We start from the raw sequence: 16,570 nt of genomic DNA, 5'->3' as shown, positions 1-16,570 counted from the left end.
GCCGACTCAGCGCACATTTCCGCAAGTCCAAGACGGACGCTGCCACCCTGCGGACCCTGCAACATCGGTTTAATCTGCCAGTGCACCGACTGCTGTGTGACGTGCCCACTCGGTGGAACTCTACGCTCCACATGTTGGCCAGGCTCTATAAGCAGCGTAGAGCTATAGTGGAATACCAACTCCAACATGTGCGGCGTAGTGGGAGTCAGCCTCCTCAATTCTTTACAGAAGAGTGGGCCTGGTTGGCAGACATCTGTCAGGTCCTTGGAAACTTTGAGGAGTCTACCCAGATGGTGAGCGGTGATGCTGCAATCATTAGCGTCACCATTCCTCTGCTCTGCCTCTTGAGAAGTTCCCTGCAAAGCATAAAGGCAGACGCTTTGCGCTCGGAAACGGAGGCGGGGGAAGACAGTATGTCGCTGGATAGTCAGAGCACCCACATGTCTATATCTCAGCGCGATGAGGAGGATGAGGAGGGGGAGGAGCATGAGGAGGAGGGGGAAGAGACAGCTTGGCCCATTGCTGAGGGTACCCATGCTGCTTGCCTGTCATCCTTTCAGTGTGTATGGCCTGAGGAGGAGGATCCTGAAAGTGATCTTCCTAGTGAGGACAGCCATGTGTTGTGTACAGGTACCCTGCAACACATGGCGGACTTCATGTTAGGATGCCTTTCTCGTGACCCTCGCGTTACACGCATTCTGGCCACTACGGATTACTGGGTGTACACACTGCTCGACCCACGGTATAAGGAGAAACTTTCCACTCTCATACCTGAAGAGGAAAGGGGTTCGAGAGTGATGCTAAACCACAGGACCCTGGTGAACAAACTGATGGTAAAATTTCCATCCGACAGCGCTAGTGGCAGAAGGCGCAGTTCCGAGGGCCAGGTAGTAGGGGAGGCGCGGAGATCAGGCAGCATGTACAGCACAGGCAGGGGAACACTCTCTAAGGGCTTTGCCAGCTTTCTGGCTCCCCAGCAAGACTGTGTCACTGCTCCCCAGTCAAGGCTGAGTCAGCGGGAGCACTGTAAAAGGATGGTGAGGGAGTACGTAGCCGATCGCACGACCGTCCTCCGTGACGCCTCTGCCCCCTACAACTACTGGGTGTCGAAGCTGGACACGTGGCCTGAACTTGCGCTGTATGCCCTGGAGGTGCTTGCTTGTCCTGCGGCTAGTGTCTTGTCAGAGAGGGTGTTTAGTGCGGCTGGGGGAATCATCACGGATAAGTGTACCCGCCTGTCAACTGACAGTGCCGACAGGCTTACACTCATAAAGATGAACAAAGCCTGGATTTCCCCAGACTTCTCTTCTCCACCAGCGGACAGCAGCAGTACCTAAACAATACGTAGGCTGCACCCGCGGATGGAAGCATCGTTCTCTATCACCATCAAAAACGGGGACCTTTTAGCTTCATCAATCTGTGTATTATATTCATCCTCCTCTTCCTGCTCCTCCTCCTGAAACCTCATGTAATCACGCCGAACGGGCAATTTTTCTTAGGCCCACAAGGCTCAGTCATATTACTTTAGTAAACAATGTTTCTACGTTTCAATTCTCATTAAAGCGTTGAAACTTGCACCTGAACCAATTTTTATTTTAACTGGGCTGCCTCCAGGCCTAGGTACAAATTAAGCCACATTAACCAAAGCGATTAATGGGTTTCACCTGCCCTCTTGGTTGGGCATGGGCAATTTTTCTGAGGTACATTAGTACTGTTGGTACACCAATTTTTTTGGGCCCTCGCCTACAGTGTAATCCTAGTAATTTTTATGGGCTTCGCCTGCACTCATGGTACAGCATGGTGTGTGGGGTTGGCCTACACTTTTGCTACATAAATGTAACTGGGGCCTTGTCTATACTGCAACTACTGAAATGTGCAAGAGACTGTTATCTCCCTAAACTGCTGCAACGGGAATGTTACTGTGGCCTGTCTTGACTGCTACTACTACTGAAATGGAACTAATACTGTGCTCCCCCTATACTGCTGCTTCGGAATTGTTACTGGGGCCTGTCTAGACTGCTACTACTACTGAAATGGAATTAATACTGTGCTCCCCCTATACTGCTGCTAGTGATATGTTACTGGGGCCTGTCTAGACTGCTACTACTACTGAAATGGAACTAATACTGTGCTCCCCCTATACTGCTGCTAGTGATATGTTACTGGGGCCTGTCTAGACTGCTACTACTACTGAAATGGAACTAATACTGTGCTCCCCCTATATTGCTGCTTCGGAATTGTTACTGGGGCCTGTCTTGACTGCTACTACTACTGAAATGGAACTAAGACTGCGCTCCCCCTATACTGCTGCTTCGGAATTGTTACCAGGGCCTGTCTTGAGTGCTACTATTACTGAAATGGAACTAAGACTGTGCTCCCCCTATACTGCTGCTTCGGAATTGTTACTGGGGCCTGTCTGGACTGCTACTACTACTGAAATGGAACTAAGACTGTGCTCCCCCTATACTGCTGCTTCGGAATTGTTACTAGGGCCTGTCTTGAGTGCTACTATTACTGAAATGGAACTAAGACTGTGCTCCCCCTATACTGCTGCTTCGGAATTGTTACTGGGGCCTGTCTGGACTGCTACTACTACTGAAATGGAACTAATACTGTGCTCCCCCTATAATGCTGCTAGTGATATGTTACTGGGGCCTGTCCCTAATGCTACCGCTGAAATGTTACTAATTCTGGGCTCTACCTATACCGAGGCTAATGCTATGTCAATGGGGTGTGGAAACGGAGGCTTCCCAAAGACATGATGGTGGCGAGGCCATTTCCCACCAACGCGGTTACTGTTAAGGTGCATATAGCCACGGACACGTGGAGAGGACACGTAGTGCCTCAAAACATCCCCCTCCTCCTCCAACAATGAAAGCATTCTTGGCAAATACCTTTGCATATGTCCGTCTGGTGGCAGTCCAAGAATTTCACCTTTACCGACACAACAAGAGAGCCCCCCCCCCCCCCCCACCATCCCCCCCGCCACAGCCCACTTAATCCTGGCCACATTCCAAAAACCAACTAAATAAAACCGCGCTACTAGGTCCACAGTCGCCACCACATTCCCACCAACGCGGTTACTGTTAAGGTACATATTACCACTCTGACTGGGGCATGCACTGTGGGCCGAAGCACACCTGTATTATATGTGACGTTAGCTCTGCTGAGCAGGGCACTGCAATGGGATACATTTATGTACCGCCGAAGCCCACCTGCATTTAATCTGACGTTAGCTTTGCTGTCCAGGGCACTGCAATGGAATATATTTATGTACCGCCGGTGGCTTCCTGGGACCCACCCATGCTGTCGGTCCACACGGACTTCACAATAGGAAGTTGTACCTGCCTGTGTCTACTTATAAAAAACCCCAGTCTGACTGGGGCATGCAGTGTGGGCCGAAGCCCACCTGCATTTAATCTGACGTTAGCTTTGCTGTCCAGGGCACTGCAATGGGATATATTTATGTACCGCCGGTGGCTTCCTGGGACCCACCCATGCTGTCGGTCCACACGGAGTTGTAACTGCATGTGTCTACTTATAAAGAACCACAGTCTGACTGGGGCATGCAGTGTGGGCCGAAGCCCACCTGCATTAAACCTGACGTTACCTCAGCTGTGATGGGCAATGCAATGGGATATATTTATGTACCGCCGGTGGCTTCCTGGGACCCACCCATGCTGTCGGTCCACACGGAGTTGAAACTGCATGTGTCCACTTCTAAAGAACCCCAGTTTGACTGGGGCATGCAGTGTGGGCCGAAGCCCACCTGCATTAAACCTGACGTTACCTCAGCTGTGATGGGCATATATTTATGTACCACCGGTGGGTTCCAGGGAGCCACCCATGCTGTGGGTGCACACGGAATTCCCATTGCGGAGTTGTACCTGCCTGTGACTATTTATAAAAAACCCTGTTCTGACTGGGGCATGCAGACACCTTGACAGAATGAATAGTGTGTGGCACATGGGTTCCCCATTGCTATGCCCACGTGTGCAGCTCCTGTGGGAGGTGGCACAGGATTAGATTTCTCATTGCTTCTGTACAGCATTGTGGGCTATCGCCCCGCCCCTTTTAAAGAGGGTCGCTGCCTGGCCGTGCCAACCCTCTGCAGTGTGTGCCTGCGGTTCCTCCTCATGGCAGATGCACTTATAAATAGACATGAGGGTGGTGTGGCTATGAGGCCAGCGTGTGGCATAAGTGCAGCTGAAGGCTGCGCAGGGACACTTTGGTGTGCGCTGTGGACACTGGGTCATGCGGGGGGGTTGGGCAGCATGTTACCCAGGAGAAGTGGCAGCGGAGTGTCATGCAGGCAGTGATTGTGCTTTGTTGGAGGTAGTGTGGTGCTTAGCTAAGGTATGCCTTGCTAATGAGGGTTTTTCAGAAGTAAAAATTGTTTGGGGGGGGGCACTCTTGCCGCTATTGTGGCTTAATAGTGGGACCTGGGAACTTGAGATGCAGCCCAACATGTAGCCCCTCGCCTGCCCTATCCGTTTCTGTGTCGTTCCCATCACTTTCTTGAATTGCCCAGATTTTCACAAATGAAAACCTTAGCGAGCATCGCCGATATACAAAAATGCTCGGGTCGCCCATTGACTTCAATGGGGTTCGTTACTCGAAACGAACCCTCGAGCATCGCGAAAAGTTCGTCTCGAGTAACCAGCACCCGAGCATTTTGGTGCTCGCTCATCTCTATTCTCCACATATTCCTGCCTTTCACGGCTTTTTTCAGTTCGGTGATTGACATGTTCGTAGTGGCCTTAATTGTATCAAGCCATCTTGTTCTTTGTCGTACTGATCGTCTCTTCCCACTGACCTTGCCGAGCATCAGTGCTGTTTACAGTGAGTTAGTGCGCATCACATGGCCAAAACAAGAGAGCCGCTGTTTGATGATTTTGCCCTCTAGTGATATATTCAGTTTGACGCGATCTAACACTATCTTGTTCGCTGTCATGACGGTCCAAGGTATCCGTAGCATTCTCCTCCGGCACCATAGTTCAAACGCATCAAGTTTCCTTCTGTCTGTTTTCCTGAGCGTCCAAATTTCGCAACCATACGCCGTTATGGGAAAGACGATTGCATTGACCAGTCTGGTTTTTGTTGCAGTGCTAATATCCTTGCTTTTCCAGATCTTTTCCATTCCTTGCATTGCATTCCTACCAAGTGTAATCCGTCTCTTGATCTCAGGTCCAGATTATCCGTTGAAATCGATTTTGGATCCAAGGAAGATGAAATCTTGGACCGACTCAACTTCTTCATTGATAATTTTTATGTTCACTGTACCGTTGCCTCCCGCAGTCATGACTTTCGTTTTCTTGCTGTTGAAGTACATCCCCATGCGTTTGCTTTCCTTTTACGCTCGCTGGATAAGGTATTCCAGGTCCCTTTCACTTTCCACAAGCAGGGTGATGTCATCTGCATATCGGAGGTTGTTGTCATTTCTGCCACCAATTTTGACTCCGATTTCTGATTGGTCCAGATTGCATCGCCTCATGATCGTTTCTGCATACAGATTGAAAAGGACTGGTGATAGAATGCAGCCTTGCCGTACGCCTTTCTCCATTCTGAACCAATCCGTGTTTCCATAAGCTGTAAACCATAGCTTTGTATAGATGTAACAATGCAAATGCGGATGTTTTTTGCATTATGCAAATTATGCAGTGCACCATGCAGTTCTACGTTAGGCATGCCTGTTCTAATGCAACGAGATAAACGTTTGCATTACACTAATGGTGTAGCACATAGAGATCATCCATGTTAGCAATGTTACATCTGTATTTGCAGCCATACACATTTTAGTCCGTATTGGCTATCACAGTCATTCAAATTTACCATTCTTCTTCAACATCTTCAGTGACAGGAGACGATGGACAAAACATCTTTCTGGGAACATTCTTTCACATGAAGATCAAGGAAAAATTTTAAACGTTTCCAATGTCTTTACAAATGATGCCAATCTGTGTTTGGTTGGCTGATACTATCATACATTGTTAACCCCATAAGGACCTGGATGTTTTGGTCCTAAAAGACCAGACACTTTTTAGATGTAGTAGTTTTACTGTCCTATTCTTTTTTTGTCCGCAGCTAAAATTATTTTTACTGCGCTTCTTTTTTTTTCTCATGACATATAGGGCTATTTTTATATATTTTTTTCCATTTTTCTTTTTAGTTTTATTGGGGGTAAAAAGGAAATATATATATATATATTTTTTTTTTTTTTTTTATAGTTGTTTATTTTTAAAATGTTTATATTTAGGCTAAAACAACACATAGGAGTGGGTTTCTCATTTTGTTTTAAATGTTTTAATATATCATTTGTATTTTTTGGGAGTACAGGGTGCATATGGCGACAGCAGTGGGCCATTTTCTTTTTTACATATGTATTTTTATTTAAGATTGTATTTTTTTTAAGTTATTTTTCTAACAAGTTTTTAGCATCTCTATACCCTACGATGTCATATTAGACCTCTGGGGGTCATTCACATAGTCTTTTATTTTATTTCACACTTTTACGCTGTCGCTAGGGCATCCATAGGAGCCCGAGTTACAGGGGAAAACATCCCACTGTAGTGACAATACTCACTAACAGAACTGGAGGGCACCGGCGGTCACATGATAACTGGGTCAAACATCAGATCTAGTACTTCTGCTTTCTCTCTTTAGTATATAGCACTCATTGAGTGCTATGTATCCTAGAGAGGAGGAGGCTGAAGTAGTTAAAAACTGCTTGTCCCCTCTCCTCTGGGTCCTCGGCTGTGTCTGACAACCAAGGACCTGACCTGCTCCTGCTTGAATGCAAGTGCAGGAGCTTTAATCCCACACCATGCTTTTGCTATTGGGTGGGATTAAAGCCCAGCTCCATATATTTACTATGCTTGGTCCTTAAAGGGTTGAATCTCACCCAAAGAACAATCGTTTTGGTTAATATTGTCCATTTTTATCAACTTTAGTTTAATGTGCCTGGGTACCTTTACTACAAAAGCAGCCTGGACACATCCTGAAGTTTTCAAATATGCATACACACCTCCACTTCTAGTCACTTCAATGGGACCACCAAAGATAACTGTCTCACAAGCCATTGGAACATCCATTAGTACTATAACCATCCGCAGAAAACAGCACGCAAAGAGTCACCATGAACGAGTGGCTGCACACAACCCCAAAATCATAACAGTGAATGCACAGAGGCATCTGCAATGGTGCTTGGAGTATCATTCTTGGACTGTAAATGAGTAGAAGCAAGTGTTGTGGACATCTGAATCACAGTACAGATGGCCGCACTTGAATGTAGTGGTTGCCCTGAGAGCGGTTTCTATTGCATTGTAGTAGTGTAGTTTGGAGGAAGTTCTGGCATGCTATGGGGGGCCATTGGTTATAGTGAAGTCCATCCTCAACACCAATGAGTACGGAGACTTCCCGGACAATGTGGCATCACCTACCCTGTGGCAACAATTCTTTGGTACAGATCCATGCTTCTACCAAAATGACTGAGCACCATGTCATACAGCAATCACTTGAGGCTTGGTTTGTAGAGCGTAATGATAGCAAGCTTTATTGACCATCCCAAAGTCCAGATCTCAATCACATCAAGGTTTTTTACTTCATGCATACCTATACTTATAAATCAGCAGTACTTATGTGAAACCTTATAATATCAGTCATTAGATTAAAGTGCAGCGGGGATAATGAGCAACAGCCACAATAGCTGCAATCAGCGCATGCTGCTCTTGGCTGTTATCCATTTAAAAGTCCCAAACAGACCCCCCCCCCCCCCCATGATGAGATTGTAGTATGCCGTTTGGTTGCCATGGCTCCCAGGATGGTCATTGCAGATTGCCTATGAAGCCTTACCTGTGGTGTGGCTTGGTAGATCACTTGTACAATTGCAGTATAGTGTAATACTATGGTATTATGTTGCAGGGGCAATAAAGCAATTGCAAGTACAACTCCTCTATGGGAACTGAAAAAAATGTAAAAATTAGTAAACAAAAGTTTTAGTAATCCTCAAAAAAATAAAACATAATGATAGTTTAAAAAAAATATTTTCCTATATTTATAATATAAACATAAAAAAACAAACAAACGTTTTTGATATCACTGAATCTGCAAAACTCTGATTTATCAAAGCAATACATTATTTATGCTGTATGATGAACGTTGTCATGAAAAAAAATTACACCATGTTAGGGCTTATTTACACGAGCGTATATCGATTGGCGTTTTCACGGCTGGCCGATATACGCTTCCATCTGTGCAGTCCTCCTTCCCCTCCCCCTCACCCACTCTCTGCTTCTCTCCTCCCCTCCGAGTGGTTTGCAATAGGAATGGGTGGGACGGGGGTGGAGCTATGTCCCCACCCCTTGCCAATAGCCAGCAATGAGAGTGGGCAGGGCAGAGCAGAGCTTAGCTCTGTCCCCTCCCATTGCAAACACCAGAGTGGAGGAGAAGGGCAAAGAGCCGGTGAGGGGAAGGGAAGAGGGAAATATACGCTGCTTAGATGGCAGCGTATATTGGCCGGCCGCGAAAACGCCGTCTGATATACACTTGTGTAAATAAACCCTTAGTGCCATTCATTGGCTGTGTCGTAGCACTGTCTGGTATAGCAGATCAGTTCCATTCACTTGAATAGGACTGAGCCGCAGAGAGGTCATGTGAATGATAAATAAGATGTCACAGGCTAAGGGCTTTATGTACATGAGCGTGTATCGTCTGGCGTTTCGCAATGGGAGTGGGGAGGGGAGGAGCTAAGCTCTCGACGCTTGTCCATAGCCAGCAATGGGATTGGGTGGGACAGAGCCCCCACCAAATGCAAACGCCAGAGTGGAGGAGAGAGGCACAGAGCCCTTGAGGGGGAGGAAAGAGGGGAACTGCTTAGATAGAAGGGTATATCAGCCGGTCGTGAAAACGCTGGCCGATATACGATCGTGTAAATAAGCCCATAGAGTTGCCTTTTTTGGTCACCCTGCCTGCAAGAAGAAAATAAGAATAAAAACTGATTAAAAAGTCATGTATATTCCAAAAGAAACAATAAGACATTCCTTAAATGAGCCCTTATTCAGCAAGATCGATGGAAAAATAAAAAAGTTATAGCAATTTTGCATCGTTGTAATCATACTTACCCATAGAGTAAAGTTATCAGGATATTTTTGCTGCACTGTGTATGCTGTAGAACCCCCCCCCCCCCCCCAAAGATGGAGAAATTGCATTTTTTGCCACTTCCCTCCACTTAAAACTTTTATAAAAGTTTTTCAGTACATTATATGGTACATTAAATAGAATAATTTAAAAAAAAAATAGAATTCGTCCCACAAAAAAACAAGCTCTCAGTCTTTTTATGGAGCCTGTACACCACTATAAGCAGTTATTGCAAACAGCTGAACAGGCATAGCACCACTTGAATGAGCGCTTCTATCAATTTGCTTTAGTAATCTGTGGGGCTCTTAGTGCCTGGACCCCATCAATCAAAATTTCTGACATGTTACTATGACACGTCAAAAGGTTTTAAAAAGTGTAGTTACACTTTTAAGCTTTCAATAGATATTCGTATAAAAATCTAGTGGAGCTCAGTAGAACTGCTCTAATTAGGTCCATGGCTTACAGTGGGGAAAAAAAGTATTTAGTCAGATACCAATTGTACAAGTTCTCCCACTTAAAAAGATGAGAGAGGCCTGTAATTGACATCATAGGTAGACCTCAACTATGAGACAACATGAGAAAACACATCCAGAAAATTACATTGTCTGATTTTTAACTAATTTATTTGCAAATTATGGTGGAAAACAAGTATTTGGTCAATAACAAAAGTTCATCTCAATGCTTTGTTATATATCCTTCAAGGTTGGCACACACTGTTGCTGGTATGTTGGTCCATGCAGATCTCCTCAAGGGCAGTGATGTTTTGGGGCTGTCGCTGGGCAACACTGACTTTCAACTCCCTCCAAACATTATCTATAGGGCTGAGATCTGGAGACTGGCTAGGCCACTCCAGGACCTTAAAATGCTTCTTACGAAGCCACTCCTTTGTTGCCCTGGCGATGTGCTTGGGATCATTGTCATGCTGAAAGACCCAGCCATGTTTCATCTTCAGTGCCCTTGCTGATGGAAGGAGGTTTGCACTCAAAATCTCACGATACATGGCCTCATTCTTTCTTTTATGTATATGGATTAGTCGTCCTGGTCCCTTTGCAGAGAAACAGCCGCAAAACATGATGTTGCCACCCCCATGCTTCACAGTAGGTATGGTGTTCTTTGGATGCAACTCAGCATTCTTTCTCCTCCAAACACGATGAGTTGTGTTCCTGCCAAACAGTTCTACTTTGGTTTCATCTGACCATATGACATTCTCCCAATACTCTTCTGGATCATCCAAATGCTCTCTAGCAAACTTCAGTCGGCCCCGGACATGTACTGGCCTAAGCAGGGGGACACGTCTGGCACTGCAGGATTTGAGTCCCTGGCGGCGTAGTGTGTTACTGATGGTAGCCTTTGTTACGTTGGTCCCAGCTCACTGCAGGTCATTCACTAGGTTCTCCCGTGTGGTTCTGGGATTTTTGCTCACCGTTCTTGTGATCATTTTGACCCCACGGGTGAGATCTTGCGCGGAGCCCCAGATCGAGGGAGATTATCAGTGGTCTTATATCTCTTCCATTTTCTAATTATTGCTCCCACAGTTGATTTCTTTACACCAAGCTGCTTGACTATTGCAGATTCAGTCTTCCCAGTCTGGTGCAGGGCTACAATTTTGTTTGTTGTGTCCTTCGACAGCTCTTTGGTCTTCACCATATTGGAGTTTGGAGTGTGACTGCTTGAGGTTGTGGACAGGTGTCTTTTATACTGATAACAAGTTCAAACAGGCGCCATTACTATAGGTAATGAGTGAAGAAGAGGAGTCTCTTAAACAAGAAGTTACAGATCTGTAAGACCCAGAAATCTTGTTTGTTTGTAGGTGACCAAATACTTATTTTCCACCATAATTTGCAAATAAATTCGTTAAAAATCAGACAATGTGATTTTCTGGATGTGTTTTCTCATGTTGTCTCTCATAGTTGAGGTCTACCTATGATGTCAATTACAGGACTCTCTCATCTTTTTAAGTGGCAAAACTTGTACAATTGGTATCTGACTAAATACGTTTTTTTCCCCGCTGTATGTGTGGTTTACAGTCCACCAACAAATGGATGAGGGTCTTGCAAGAGAATGATGATCAATAATTATCAAGTCCTTCACTCTTTGTTAATTGGCTGTTGGAGTCTAAGCAGCTCACAAGCAGTTCTAGACAGGCATCCTATACTATGTTTCTTCACCCTTGATCAATAGTAAGATGTGTCTGTACAGCCACTGAGAACAAATTCTATAGTGATACAGCCAAAGGACAAATAAATGGGATATGTATAGCCTCGCTCAGGAGACCAAAACTGACTGAAACCTATAACTGTGACAAATGATTACCAAATATCACCAGAACCACCCAAATTGGACCATCTCCTCAATAACTAGAGCACCTGACTTGAAAAGGGTAACCCCTCTATGAGAAAGAGATGCAGAGACAAAATGTTGATACTGACCACTGCACACTAATATACTGAGTAATGCGGTTGAAGGCACAGAACATATATCAATCAAAACTACTGAGAGCAATATACACAGAGCATAAGATACATTAACTCAGAGTGCTGGCCAGCATTGGCGTAATTATAGGGGATGCAGTTGCACCCAGACCCAGGAGCCTTAGGGGGCCCATAAGTCCTCTCTTGTCCATATAGGGAGCCCAGTACTATGGATAAAGCCTTATAGTTGGGGGCCCTGTTACAAGTTTTCATTGAGGCCCAGGAGCTTCAAGTTATGCCTCTGCGTTAAGGGGTTAAGAGAAGTTGAGATAAAGTTTTGCACCCGGGCCCATGAGCCTTTAGCTACGCCCCTTCTGGGCAATATGCATAAGCTACATCCTTTTCAGCCAGGAGGCAATTGGAATATTCTTACTGAGAGAATGATAGGCTGACTGGACTGACTGCTCAACCAGCCTATGAGCACTGGAACTATAGTAAAATGTTACTCCCTTGGTGTCCAAAACAAAATGATACTGGGCATGTGCCACCCAGTGCATCATATGGTCCAGGGAGGACGTTGTGACCTCACCCTAGACCAGAGCCCACAAACAGGAAGTCACAGCGCTGTCAGTGCTATGACAAGGCATAGGTTATGCCAACTCATAGGGCAGCTGAAAACTGAACTTTCATTGAAAAATGGTCTTTCCTCCTTGTCCAGGAAAAAGAGTCCATGGATGTAGATGGGCAGCTGAAAATCTGTAACATTTATCTTATGAAATCATTAAGAGCCCTCATTAGTGAATTCTAACTTTCAGAGTTTGGTTCTCTGGTTCTATGCTACATGGAGGGCGATGACAAATTCCTGAAAATACTGATTATGTTCATCCTACTGCTCCATCATCTGTGATTATGTGTAAAAGCAATAATGCAATGTAATTATTCTACAGGGTACAGATAGAGTAAAATACCATTTAAACATTCAGTTTTGCCGTAGTTTTTCTTAATCTTACTATAAAAAAACCAAGAGTTTCCATTTACTAAAATTACAATATGGAGCGCAGCGAGGCAGATACTTGACACAGGGTATAATTAAGGAATTACAGTTGTATCAGGTTTAGCTTTGTTACTACATCCTGGGATGCCAGTCATAGGGAGCGCTAGGAAAACTCAGCAAAGAGTGATGTGAAATGTGAAAACTGATTTCAGAGTAATAAGCATCAAAGGTAATGAAAAGAAACTAAAGCTAATGAAATAATAACGGGGCAGATGTACTATTGAAAATTTGCCAGTAAATCGTGCCAAAAACTGTCTTGAATGCCATGTACCACATTTATGAAGTATTTTAGATACTTTTGGACAGTTTTCAGTCCATTTCCAAGAAAAGGACTTTGTGGAAAGGGAGTGTGGCCTAAATATGACATTGTACACCTAAGGGCTCAGTCACACGGGCGCATCGGCGCCCGTGTTACTGCAGCCAGCAGACGGACGTACCTGAAGACGGACGTCTCTCTGCAGCGCCGGGAGAAAGAACATGTGACCGGCTTCTTTGCTGGTCATGTGTTCTTTCATCAGCGCTGGAGAGAGACGGCCGTCTTCTAACTGTCAGTCACAAGGGCGCATAGGCGCCGGTGTACGGGTGCCGAAGCACCCGTGTGACTGAGCCCTAAGACTGTGTCAAATTTGGCCGAAAATTTTGGTGCAAAATCTGGCATAAAATAAGCCAACTAAAAGGTAGCATAACATTAGAATAGGCTGTCTAAAGATGCGCCAAATTTATCGTTGTGATAAATCCAGCATATATTAAAACAGTCCAGTCTATGTTTGCACTGGCTAATTATTAAACAATATTAGTAAATCTTTTTTGCTTGATGTTTTTACATGCAAAGTTAAAGGGGTTGTCCCGCGGCAGCAAGTGGGTCTATACACTTCTGTATGGCCATATTAATGCACTTTGTAATGTACATTGTGCATTAATTATGAGCCATACAGAAGTTATAAGAAGTTTTTCACTTACCTGCTCCGTTGCTAGCGTCCTCGTTCCCATGGAGCCGACTAATTTTCGCCGTCTAATGGCCAAATTAGCCGCGCTTGCGCAGTCCGGGTCTTCTTCTGTTCTCAATGGGGCTCCGTGTAGCTCCGCCCCGTCACGTGCCGATTCCAGCCAATCAGGAGGCTGGAATCGGCAATGGACCGTGCAGAAGCCCTGCGGTCCACGGAGAGAGAAGATCCCGGCGGCCATCTTCAGCAGGTAAGTAAGAAGTCACCGGAGCGCGGGGATTCAGGTAAGCACTCTCCGGTGTTCTTTTTTAACCCCTGCATCGGGGTTGTCTCGCGCCGAACGGGGGGGGGGGTTGAAAAAAAAAAAAAACCCGTTTCGGCGCGGGACAACCCCTTTAATAATTAGGAATTGTAGTACCAACAAGAAAATGACAGCCCCTGAGGTTCCCCTTAGAAACTATCAAAGAATTATAAAGCTTTATGATGTTTTATAGCCTATAGTTCTCCCTCCGATCCAGGATTACTATCTGCTTCTGCTCCAATACTCAATCCAGGAGGGGGGTAATGTTTTTCCTCCTGGAGACCACCATTAGGGTTAGGAAGATGAGCCATGGAATGCCGCATTGGAAAAAAAAACACTATGCAAATGAGTGACGGAATAATCTTCTATAGCGACACCTATTGGAAAGTAGCTACTTTATAAGTCAATATCCATCAGTTTCAAGGCTTTAACAATAGAGTTTACCGCAGGACAATATTATTAGTTATGAACAGCTATTACCATCCTATGACAATTAAACTATCATTCTGTATTACTAAGCATAGAAATATATAGAGAGTGGTAATGGAATAAATAAAATGAAAATAAAATAAAAAATGTATACGGTAAAACCGGAAATAAACATATATAAATGTAAGGCAAATTTCACGCTGGCGAGTGCGATATTGGGCCATAAAACTCAGCCCGATATCGCACTCAGAGCGTGCAATTTCCCCATGGATGCGAGGTGTACTTCAGGGAAGTAACGATCCTTCAGGAAAGTAACAGGGGATTGTTAAGTGTTTCCCATTGTTTTCAATGGAAAACCTCTCTTTACACTTGCGTGCACTTCACATGCGGTGTGATGTTTTTGCCGGCCCCATTGAGAACAATGGGTGAGGTGTTCTGAGGGAATGCCCAAAGATAGGACATGTTGCGTGATTTCCTTGGCTGTGTGAAAGCAGCCTAACTCCTGACTATATCCATAGGTACAATGGGAAAATCATGAAATTGTACCAGCATCAGCTTCCTCTCAAATCTTTTACAGAGTGGTGGCATTGTGACATTATACAATGTTGGAAGTGATAATGCAATACCAGCAAGCATTTCTCATAAGCATTTGCCTAGTTGATCTACACAATAACTTCTCCTATATTAGTAATGCTTGTGCTTTTACAATGTCTCAATATGTTCAAATTTGATAATGCAAATATTTTGCCCCCCAAAATTCTGAATTTCAATGGGATCACATATGATGAAATTTAATAAGGCTAATGATGGAGACTTCGGAATTGTGTGACCCATTAGACAAGACAGTAGTATAAACACAGCGTCCCAACAGTGTCGGAGGAAAGGACAACTTCCCAATCTATGCAGTAGTGAACCTCCATTGCAATAGTTCCTCCAGCATCTATCTGAGCATTTGGGATATATTTGAGCTAAACGTGTCTCAATATGTGAGCTAATTTTAAGTGCCTTATGGCTTATGTTTAAAATCTGCTTCCATTCCTTATTACTGAATCTCTGGTTTAGATCTCCTTCCCCTTGCTTTAGTGGATATGTCTTATGGAAATGTGCACGGTAGAGATGAGCGAGCATACTCGTCCGAGCTTGATGCTCTTTCGAGTATTAGGGTGCTCGAGATGCTCGTTACTCGAGACGAGCACCACGCGGTGCTCATCTTGATTAAACGAGCACTGACCATTGAATTCAATGGAGCCGGCAATACAGCCGGCTCCATTGAAAGCAATGGGCTGCCGGCTAGCGCGGGATGAATTTTCGGGAAGGGCTTAAAAATATAAGCCCTTACCTGAAAATCATCCTAAAATGTGTAAAAAGTAAAAAAAAAAATATACTCACCTTGTCCCGGCAGAATGATGTTAGCCCATTGAATTAAATGGAGCCGGCAATACAGCCGGTTCCAGTGAAAGCAATGGGCTGCCGGCGATCGCACAATGAATTTTCAGGAAGGGCTTAAATATATAAGCCCTTCCCTGCAATTCATCCAGAAATGTGTAAAAATAAAAAAAATATATATATACTCTCCTGGCCCCGGCAGACGGAGTTCAGCTGCAGCCAGCTGGCAGTTCTCCTGAACTGCTCTGAACAGCTGTGAGTAGTATTCAGCAGCCGGGGATTTAAAATCCCCGCCTGCTGAATGAGCTGCCTTAGTTGGTCACAGCCTGACCAATCAGAGGCAGATCTCACTCACACCCATTCATGAATTCATGAATGGGTGAGTGAATGCTGCCTCTGATTGGCTCAGCGCAGCTCTCAGCTGAATGACATCAGTTCAGCACCACAGTGCAGGGGACAGCAGGAGAAGACGCGGCTGTGCCCCGGCAGCTGAAGGGAGGTGAGTATCTATTTTTTTGTTTTTTAAATCACTTTTAATTCATTTCCAGGGAATGGCTTATATGTAAAGCCCTTCCCTGAAAAAGAATTCAGGTGTGCCAGCGGACCATTGTCTTCAATGGAGTCACCGGCAGCAGCAGCGGCTCCATTGAAGAGAATGCCTGCATTTTTATTCTTTTTTACACTAAAATCTTTCTTTTTCAGGTAAGGGCTTATATTTTTAAGCCCTTCCCGAAAATTCATCCCGCACTCGCCGGCAGCACATTGCTTTCAATGGAGCCGGCTGTATTGCCGGCTCCATTGAATTCAATAGGCTAACATCGTTCTTCTCTGCCACAGCTGTTACAGCTGCGGCAGAGGAGAATGATCGTTATGCTGACAGTGGGGGGGGGGGGGGGGGGTCTCACTCTTG

Source organism: Eleutherodactylus coqui, chromosome 10 (genome assembly GCF_035609145.1).
Source record: "Eleutherodactylus coqui strain aEleCoq1 chromosome 10, aEleCoq1.hap1, whole genome shotgun sequence".
Taxonomy (NCBI): domain Eukaryota; kingdom Metazoa; phylum Chordata; class Amphibia; order Anura; family Eleutherodactylidae; genus Eleutherodactylus; species Eleutherodactylus coqui.
The sequence above is the reverse complement of the archived record's forward strand: the minus strand, read 5'-3'. Positions refer to the sequence as shown.